At 42.4% G+C, this 10,610-nt stretch overlaps 1 protein-coding gene across 1 annotated transcript in view; it reads right to left on the bottom strand.

Annotated features, from left to right (window-relative positions):
* Positions 1–8,989, bottom strand: part of bach2b (BTB and CNC homology 1, basic leucine zipper transcription factor 2b) — a 152,994-nt gene extending 144,005 nt beyond the window's left edge. Inside the window, exon 1 of the mRNA XM_037537637.1 lies at positions 8,541–8,989. The gene's annotated coding sequence lies outside the window, so the exon portion shown is untranslated. The remainder of the gene's footprint in view (positions 1–8,540) is intronic.
* Positions 8,990–10,610: the final 1,621 nt, after the last annotated feature.

A 10,610-nucleotide genomic window follows, 5' to 3' on the forward strand; every position in this document is an offset into this window, starting at 1 on the left:
AGGCCGTAACAACCTGCAGCACCAACACTCTCCCAAAAATAACCCGGTGACTAAGCCCACCCACACACACACACACTCACAAATACAGAACATAACCTGAAATAGAAAACTGACTAACCCTGCTTTTGTGTTATCTGATCAAAATAACACTGGCACTAACCACACTTTAATTCCACCTGATGACATTCTTACAAGCTGTAATTTAAACCAATTAAAATGAAATTCTTACTCTACAATATTCTCACGTCTTGCTGAAGTATGTATTCTGACTTTAATTGGAACAAAAATGAACATGCCTATAAACTATAGAGTACTTAGTCACTGACAGCACATACATGGAAATTCCACCAACATTTCTTTTTCACGTTTTCAAAATTTCTGTATAGGTATGTCATTAAATACATAAACAAAGTCATTTAAAGCGGTTTGACATGAAAGGCGCCATGGTAGATAATCTTAGCCAGAGTTGTTCACAGTGGTGTTGATAGGAACCTGATAGGAGGTCTTAAGAGTTTAATACCCTTAAAAAGCTACTAGCATAAAGCTTTTGCCGCAAAATAGTGCACTATACTCTAAGGTGCACGCAGGGCGCGGCAAAATAGTACCCCCAAAAAACTTTTTTTCAGATTTACCACAATTTTACTATCGTCAAACCTGTAGGCTCACTGGTCATTTTGGGTAGCAAAGATAATGGTTTGTGGTTCCTATCACCACCACTGTAAAGAAATCAGAGTTGGTACCACTCTGCATGACTTTATTTACATCTCAGCAGTTGAATTCTACAAAAAAAGTGGGTTTTCAATGTATGTCTTTCAGAGGTTCTTCAAACTAAAAAAGCTCCTTTTCACCAAAGGTGGTTCATCTATGGTATCACTGAAAGAACCCTTTATGGTGCCTTTTTACAAAGCATTGCTGCTTGAGAGATCTAAGCCTGTAGGGTTTCTTCTTGTTGGTCATATCAAACCACTCTGAACAACTTTGTTTACATTTCAAAGACTGAATTAGGCAGGAATTTGGAAAAATTCGACTTCAATAGGTAAACAGGATATTTAAACTCGGGTTTTCTCACTTGCAAACCTCTAAATGTTGTTTTCTTTCTAAATTCCACTGTATCAACTGTTTTGAATTCTGGAAAGTGGAAATGAAATGTGCTAATTGACTGTAAGAGCCAACTTATGCATCAACAGCAATGGTTATGTAGTCTCTGCTCCACCAAGCTGGTTTAGCTTGGAAGCTTAATGCTTGAGGTGTGAAAATATTGAGTGCTGTTAATCTGAATGCGTTAACAGCCTACATTAGCACTAGAAATGAAACGTTAAAGACATCTACACAGATCTGTCTGGGTGTAAAGCTTTTGCCTAGGGAAGCATATGATGTCAGAATCATATAAGTATCGGCAGACAATGGCATAAAAATTTTGATATGAGGTCGATGCTTAGATGTGACCACTACTTCATACTGATATTTGATAATGTATTTATTGTAGTCTGGAAAAGCAGAGCGCTCAACCTACGACTGGGTGCTTTCCTTAATGCTAATTCCAGTGGATTTAGTCCCAAAGTCTAAATTTTATAAACGTTTATGCATCGATATCTGCAGATATGTATGTATATTGGCATAGATATTGGCACTGAATTTGCATATTGGTGTAACGATTCAATTAGATCATGATTCTTTAGGACAGAACTAAATGATTCAGTACGATTTGATTCTTTTTTTGTTTTTGAATCATCTGCAAAAGACGGAATGCACGAATGTGACTGGATGAACTTTACACGTTACTGGACTGTAGATCGTAGAAAATAAACAATAAACTAAGCCTGGTTTTCGCATTGCATCTTGCATGCTTTTCAAAATGTGAGCATACTTTGTTTAATAGTTTTACAGTGTTCCAAAATTGATGCCTCAATGCACTTTTGGACTCCTAATTGGTACAGAAAGCGAGAGAGCTCAGCGTATCAAAACGACACCTGCACTGTTTTGAGCTACGGCGCTTTGGGAGGAAGCAAAAGACACACACACACACACACACACACACACACACACACACACACACCTGTCCATGCAAACGCATTTTTCAGTTCTAAAAAAAAGGAAAAGAATGAGCAAAACATCCATCCATTGACAAAAAGGTAGATGAACAAGTGTTTGTTTTAATATCTAAGAACTAATGCTCTTTTGGAAGCCGGCGATCATAACATTGTCGTCCTTGTGGCTGCTGTCGGAACAAAACCTTGTATCTCAATTTTTTTTATTGCTTTTCTGTTTTTGACATAATTTGAAAATGACTCCTGTCTTTTACATTGTTTATAAATTTCATGACAAACGGACCAAAAGAAATGACCCACATAACTTGGAAAAAAGTCTGGTTCCATTGACTTACATTAAAAGTAAAGTATGTTTGTTCCTTCTCCTGTAAAGTTACCGTTTTGGAGATACGAGGTTTTGTTCTGACAGTTTTGTTCCTTAACACATATGAGACCAAAGACTGGACAATATAACAGATGATCAGGAGATACTGCTCACCTAAAAAACATTTTTTAGGTACATTTTTGCTTCTGTAAGACTGATGGCTTTGCTTCCTCATAGCGAGGACTGTCAGTGGCTTATTTTTAGTGCTGTTAGCATCCGTACTCTTAATTACTCTTGCACACACAAGACTGGAATTGGCAGATTTTTGCTCTAAAGCTACCAGTTAGCAAGCAGCCATGATAAAATAAGAGAAAATAAGTCATCATCTACACACGTCTGTACAAGTTAATGCAAAATTACTGTTTATTAGCTAAACTTCACAAATAAAAATTAAGACTGGAGAATGTCCTAACAACGCACTGAGCTTCTGTTTTGCTCTCTCTCTCTCTCTCTCTCTCTCTCTCTCTGTCTCTCTCTCTCTCTCTCTCTCACACACACACACACACACACACAGTAACTGTAGTGAGCTGTGTTTAACTGGGACTTGTTTGTAAGTCTGAGACTGATCCTTTCACACAATTAGACACTAATGAGTGGGGGGTGAGCCTCTGATAGGCATTAAGTGAGAGAGCGAGAGAGAGAGAGAGAGAGAGAGAGAGAGAGAGAGAGAGAGAGAGACACAGAAAGAGAGAGAGGGCAATACACACACTTGGTGTGACATAACACAATCTTCACCTCTCACTCCAATGGGATTTTACAGGATTTTAACTTTACAGGAGAAGGAAAAAACCTACTTTACTTTTAATGTAAGTCAGTGGAACCAGAATTTTTTCCAAGTCATTTTGGACAGTTTCGTTTGGTCCTTTGATCATGAAATTTACACACAATGTAAAGGACAATATGCATTTTCAGATTATGTCAAAAAGTGAAAAATAAGACAAAAACGAAGATATTAGGTTTTCTTCTGACAGCAGCGATACATATATATATATATACACACACACACACACACACACACACACACACATACACACACACATTATATATGTATATGTATATATATATATATATATATTTACATGACTGTATATGTGAAACAAATGGAACATAATTATATATAATTACATATATGTGTGTGATTAATATGTGATTAATATATAATTAATATGCAGTTAAGACATATAGGACCTATACATGACCTTGTGTCCTGACACCGTATAAAAACAAACTGCTGCACACACAGCTGGTCCTGGCTGGTGATAATAGCGTCTGGTTCCGAGTGGTGACTGATGATGCCAATGGGCATGAGAGTCATCCCAACACGACGTAAGAGAGCAACAACAAAAGCCCTGTCTGAACTTCAGGAGCTCCAGCGCACACACTCCGCTCCCCCTCTCTCTGTCAAATTCTGGAGCTCAGTCAAACATGCCTTTGTGCTGACGTGGGACGGCTATGGGAACATGTTTTCATACCCTGGGCTTGTGTTCTGAGAGCGCACTGGTGGGCTTATTCAAACAAGCAGGACGGGACAGAAATTATGCCTTCAGCATTCGCAGCTGCACTGTAGTGCACTTAGTTATGGCACACGGCACAATGCAAAGAAAAATGTCTTCTAAAACGATGCTCCAGCTTGTGCAAACGTGGAGATCTAACAAAAGATAAGCCTCCAGCGCTGAGTTGTGTAACGTGGAACTCACACCAGTGCTTCTCCTTCGCTCGCTCATTCTTTATAATGGGTGTACAGATATCAGCTCTTCACCCGGCAGGACGCATGACAGCACCGACGGATTAAAGTAGTACTGTTTTTGCCATTAATTGATCAGTTTCAAAGGTGCATTTGTGAAATGATCATGCTAAAATGAAAGAAAGAGCCAGACTGATGGACAGACAGATGGACAGTATGCTTTAAGCTCGTACTCCTTGCTGTAATTGTTTATTAATGCTTATTAGGGTGAATTACTAAGCATTATATATCGCTGTTATCAGAAGAAAACCTTGTATCACCAAAATAGTAACTTCATAGGAGAAGAGAAAAACATACTGTACATTTAATGTAACCAGAATTTTTTCCAAGTCATTTTAGGCCGTCTCTTTGGGTCCATTCATCATGAAATTTACACACTCCATACAAAAAAATGGAGATACAAGGTGTGCATATATATGTATATATATATATATATATATATATATATATATATATATATATATATATATATATATATATATCCCCTTTTATAGCTAGATAGATATATAGAGAGATAGACAGATAGACATAGCGCACCATAGCGTACAAAAAAAAAAAACACTAAAAAAAAACCCTAAAAACTTGAACATTAAAAACAAATAATAATAAATGATTAAGCATTCATAATTTAAAAATATATATTAATTTGTAAAATGCTATTTTCATTGGCTTTTATTAGCTTGTTTACAATGAGTTTCTCTGTTCATGCTTATGAATGTTGGAAAGAAACAAATAACGGCGGTTGAGTTCAGTCTCTCTACACCAGCCAGACAAAGGAATGCAGGCTGGAACGCGTTGTCGTATTTCCCCCCACCCGTTTTCCGACAAGTCCCGCCTCCTGCGCTATGACTGGCGGGTTTCTCTGCGAGTATTCATTACTAGCCAATACTGTCCCGCGAGGCGGGAGCTCAGCCGCCAACCAGGAACGCTGTGTACGAACCATTAGCCAATCCCAGTGTATGAGAGGCGGGGCCTTTCCGGAATGCGGGTGGAGTTGGGGGAAAAATAACGCGGCGTAAAATGCTGCATCACCGCATTGGGGGTGCACAATTTTGGATGGGAACCGAATGTCGAACAACACCAACGAGTCCCGGAGAAACGTGTAGCCCACAAACGCGAGCTGATAATCGGATCAAATGGTGACGAGAGCATCGCTGGCGAGCACTGTATCAGCACAGCAGACGCTGTTGTAGCTCACGGCAGCGTGTGTGTGTAAAAATAAGGGCTAGCAGAGGCTAATGCTACACTCACTCTCTCAGCTGAAGACAAAGCCAAGTCATTCATAACGAGCGAGCTCACTGTTTACCACTGCAGGCGGCACAAACAAAGCGGCGCAGCGCGGGTTTGACTCACTGTGGCCAAATAAAATGAGGTTTGGACTCATTTTTCGCGACGGTCGCTACAATAACAAGACTTGAAGGGGGATTCCACCAATGTTTTCAAAAATTTCAGAGTAATTCGGTACTTGAGATGTAAACCCAGTCATTCGAGGCGGTTGGATGTGAAAGGGCTCATTGTGGAGAAACCTGCCAACTCAGATTTCTTTACAGTGGTGACTGGAACCTGCTGCCTCAACGTCTACAACACAGAGTTTATTCACTATCCAAAACCACCAGTGAACCTACAATGGGCCTTATGAGAGTTCACATGTTATCCTGATGATGATAAAATAGTCATAAAACTGAAAAAAAAAAAAAAACTTTTCTTTGGGGACTATTTTGCCAACAAAATAAAATAAAAGCAAATGGGTTGAAGTATGTCTTACACCAAAGCTCGATCACAAACCTAAGACGAAACGATGTGTCGGACAAATTCGTCACAGTTTTCAAGTGATGACTTTCTCTGAGGGGGCTTTTAGAGCTGCTAAATGCTTTGGATGTCTGGTTCCTATCAGCACCACTGTAAACAATTCGACGACTCTATAAGTTTGTCCAGAACAAAGCATTTCACATCAAACTGCTCAACAGGACTCTGTTCACATTTTAACCCTGTAATCATGCAGACCTTTGGAGAGATCAGTGAAGTTCCCCTTTAAGCTGCTCAGTTCACTTGTTTACAAGCGAGTCCACGCTGACTCCCACACAACTCCGGCTAATCACACGCCTAATCTGATCACCGGTCATCAATCACATGTGATTTTTTTCCCCCCCTCTACGTTCAGCTCATCGCAGGAGAGCTTTTTGTTATTTGTGTCACATTCCGACAGATGGGCAGAGGAGAAAAAGGGGTCTCTGCTGCTTTAAATGGTGCCCTCGGGCTACAGAGCTGCTGCAGCCCCCCTTACACAGCAGATATTTCTGCTGATATTTGTGTGGATTAATGGGGAGGGGGATTGTAATGCGGTGGCTCCGGGTTGGAGAGCGCTGTGCACGGCAGAACAAAGCCAGGCAGAGAGCTGCTTTTCTGCTGCAGCAGGATAAGCACATTCCCCCAGCAGCAGGCTGCCTGGACCGGGATGCACTTACACAAAACACAGTGACAGACCGTCCTCCATGTGCACAATAAGGCCAGCACTAATCAACACTGAGGATAACAGTGATGATGGCAGCAGCGACAATAACAACAACACCAGGAATAATGACTCAGAAGACTGGTTCTTTAGTAAAGGCAGTGGTTCTATATACACCCATGAGTTCTGTGTAGAGCCAGTTGCCTGCTTAGAGGTTTCTTCGCATGGTGAAATGGTTCTTCAGACTGATGGAGAGTGTATTGTATTGTTGCAAACTTGCGATAAGTGCTATATAGAACCATTTTCAAAAAGGTTCTGTACCGGTCCATATGCAACACATTCGATATAGAGCCATATATGACTCATATGGTTCTATACAGACCCTTTCTAAAAATGGTTCTATATAGCAACAAAAAGGGTACTTTAATTGCTACAAGCTTGACATTGGTGCTATATGGACCCATTGTCAAAAAGGTTCTATATAGAACCATAAGCAACACATATGCACCAGAAAAGGGCCTTTCAATTGTTACAAGCTGGAGACTGGAGCTACATGGAACCATTTTCACAAAGGTTCTTTATAGAACTGTGTTCAACACATATGGCTCTGTATGGAACCTTTTTGAAAACGGTACTATATAGCACCAAATAGGGTTCTATTACGGCTACAAGCTGGACATTGGTGCTGTATGGAACCATTTGTTTAAAAAAAAGGTTCTATACACAACTGTATACAACACATATGGTTCTATATAGAACCTTTTTGAAAGTGGTTCTGTAAAGCACCAAAAATGTTTCTTTGTGACACTGGTGCTCAGAGGGTTCTATGTAGAACTTCATACAGCACTAAAGCGACTTTTTGAAATACAGCACCAAATAGGGTTCTCAGGTTTTTACAAGCTTGGAATCAGTGCTATACAGAACCTCTTTCAAAAAGGTTTTACACTGATCCATATGCAAGACATGGCTCTGTTTAGAACCTTTGTGAAAATGGTTCCGTGTAGCACCACACATGGCTCTGCTATTGTTACAAACTGTACAGAACCATTTTCAAAAAGGTTCTATGCAGAACCCCACACAACACATTCTTCGTCAATCTGAAGAACCAGTTCACAGTTTAAGCATGCAAATGGTTCTGTGTATAACTCATGGCTCTAGATAGAACCACTGCCTTTGCTAAAGAACCACTGAAGTGGGGTCTTTGTTAAGTGTGTAGGGGAGCAACAAGAACAGCAGCAGCAGTGATAATAACACTCGCACTACTAATACTACTAATAATACTTAATACGGGTCCAGTTTAATGTCACGTGCGCTCTAGAACATCTATCTCGGATCATCCAAGTTATCATATCTGTCTGAAGGCACTGCAGAAAGTGGACCACAGGGCTCTGTTTGTGACCCCTCGGGTCGGTCAAGGCTTCAGGGCTTCCGCGAGTGACAGCTACTGTTCCCTCCACGAAAACAAGAGCCATGCCTGAGCCCCCCCTCACCCCCCCAACGCACACACACACACACACACACACACACACACACACAACCCCTCCACCCTTCCTCCTCCTCCTCCGGGATGGCAACGCATCCAACTCCTTCTGCGAAAACAGCCGCTCTGTATCGCCGCACAGCACAACAGGATGCGGCCACGTCCCAGCGCGCGCGCCCCGTTCACGTGCACGGTGTTTGGTCAGTGGTCAGTGCGCTGCATTAAAAAATACAAGTAGAAGAAGAAAAGGTTCTCTCAGAGCTTTAACCCCCCCCCCCCCCCCCCCCCCCCCCCCCCCCCGCGACCACCACACACACACAGACCACCAGCACCTCCTCTTCCTGCACGAGCCGCGAGTTCCTAACTGCATTTCTGCGCTCGCGCTCAGGAGGCTCCGCTCGAGCTCCACGCTGAAAGTGCAGTGCACGCGGAAAGAGCGCAGAAACAGCACGTACCTTCAGAAAACTCTCCTCTGTTTACGTTCCCTCGTAATCCAGCCCGCTCTGTCCGCTCGCGCTCTCACACAGAAATCAGTGTCTCTCACATGATGACTTCCTCGCAGACTCCTCTAAAGCCTCCGCGCAGGGAGATCAAAGCCTGCAGACTCTCTCTCCCTCTCCCTCTCTCTCTCTCTCTCTCTCTCTCTCTCTCTCTCTCTCTCTCTCTCCCTCTCTCCCTCCGAGCGCGAAGTTCAGGACTTCTTTAATTTTCTCTCTCCTCCGTCGGCGTGCATGCGCGCGCGTGTATATCTCTCTTCTGTTGATGTGTGAGCGCGCGCGCGCGCGCGCGTGTAGCTGTGTGAGTGAGCGAGAGTGTGTATGTGTGTGTGTGTGTGTGTGTGTATGTGTGTGTGTGTGTATGTGTGCGCGCGCGCGTCGGTGATCCCGTGCAGCGTGCAAGCTCTCCGTCTCTCCTGTGTTTGGTACTGAAGTGAAACGCCTCCTCTCTCTCTCTCTCTCTCTCTCCCTCTCTCCCTCTCTCTCTCTCTCTCTCTCTCTCAGCCAGCGTTGTTGACATTCGCGAGTGACGTCACCTTCCCCTGCCCTCATTCACACAAAGCGGCGCGCGGGCGCCTGCGCCGACCAGCCAACCGAATAAATAAATAAATAAATAAAGGAAGTAAATAAATAAATAAATAAATAAACGGACGGACGGTGCGCGCGCGTACACGTCGTTGGTGAATCGAGAACGGAGAGCGCGCGGCGCTTCTGTCATCGGCGCGAGGAGTTGACTACAGCGAGGCAGCCGGGGGGGCGCGCCAAAAAAAAACAACAACATCGCGCGCAAACGACGTTCGAGAATCAGCGTAGCGGCGCAGCTCTGACGTTACTCACTGCAATCAGCAATGATCCCAATTACATACACATACAACACAAACCACACGACACTCCACTATACTGTAAAATACTGCAGTTACTATGTAACAACAAAAATAATTCCCAACAACTCTTTCAACAGATTAAAGCTCTCTGAAGCTTCTTTAGTAAACAAAACGGTTCTTTTCAGAACCAACTACAGCACCTTCTGAAGAACCCTGTCATGGTGCCAGCTAAGAGTGCTTGAAATGTTTATGGTTCTTTACAGAAGCATTTTCTTTACTAATGAAGCTACGGAGTCCCGCTGATGACGTCCTGTACAAACAAAAATAATGTGTGGCCACGCCTTATTCCTGCATGGGAACGGGCTCCTAATGCATGGCCACGACTTCGAAAGGCGCGGGAATGAGACGATTAAGTCGTCATTAACATGTCCCACGCCTTACTAAGTCATGGCCACGCATTATTTATATTTATACAGGATGTCCCCAGCGGGGCTCCGTAAGAACCACCTTCGTAAGAGTGTATATGTAATCATTCTAATTATTTGAAGTATTATTATTACTAATCACAATAACAATATTATTGTGATTAGATTAGTAATAATACGGATTATTATTATTATTATTATTATTAACAATTCACTTGACAATGTTTACTTATTGACATGATGAGTTATTAAAAATGTTTATAATCAGTTGTTAACTGTCATTATTAATGATCAACAGCATGTACTGGCAGTTGGTAATAACAGTGTTTGTCAAATGATACTTGTTAATATCTCACCATAATTAGGCTGTTTATTTTTATAAAATATGAATATGAAGCTTTGTATAAACACATTGTGCTTTTCCCAGCAGTGAAAGACAAACAGCATGAGAGAAGAGGTAAAGCTCTGAACACAGCGCTCTCACTCAGCACAGGCTCGCTTTGTTCTGCAGCAGCCCACACATTACAGCAGCTCCGAGGGGGAGAGCTTCGTTTGGAGTGGAGAACTCTCCCCCAGAGGAGTCTGCATATTGGCAACCATCACACAGGACCGTGCACGCTTCTGCACGAGAGTCTGAGTGTCCTCTCACCGTCAACGAGGGACGAGCAGTTCATCTCACGGAATCAGATTAAAGTCTCAGAGGAGGAACAATGGAGAGCCAACGATATGGGGCTCATTCTGTTACATCATTTGCAGCGTAAAGTTGTTTATTCAACTGT

This window comes from Pygocentrus nattereri, chromosome 4 (assembly GCF_015220715.1).
Source record: "Pygocentrus nattereri isolate fPygNat1 chromosome 4, fPygNat1.pri, whole genome shotgun sequence".
NCBI classification, from domain to species: Eukaryota; Metazoa; Chordata; class Actinopteri; order Characiformes; family Serrasalmidae; genus Pygocentrus; species Pygocentrus nattereri.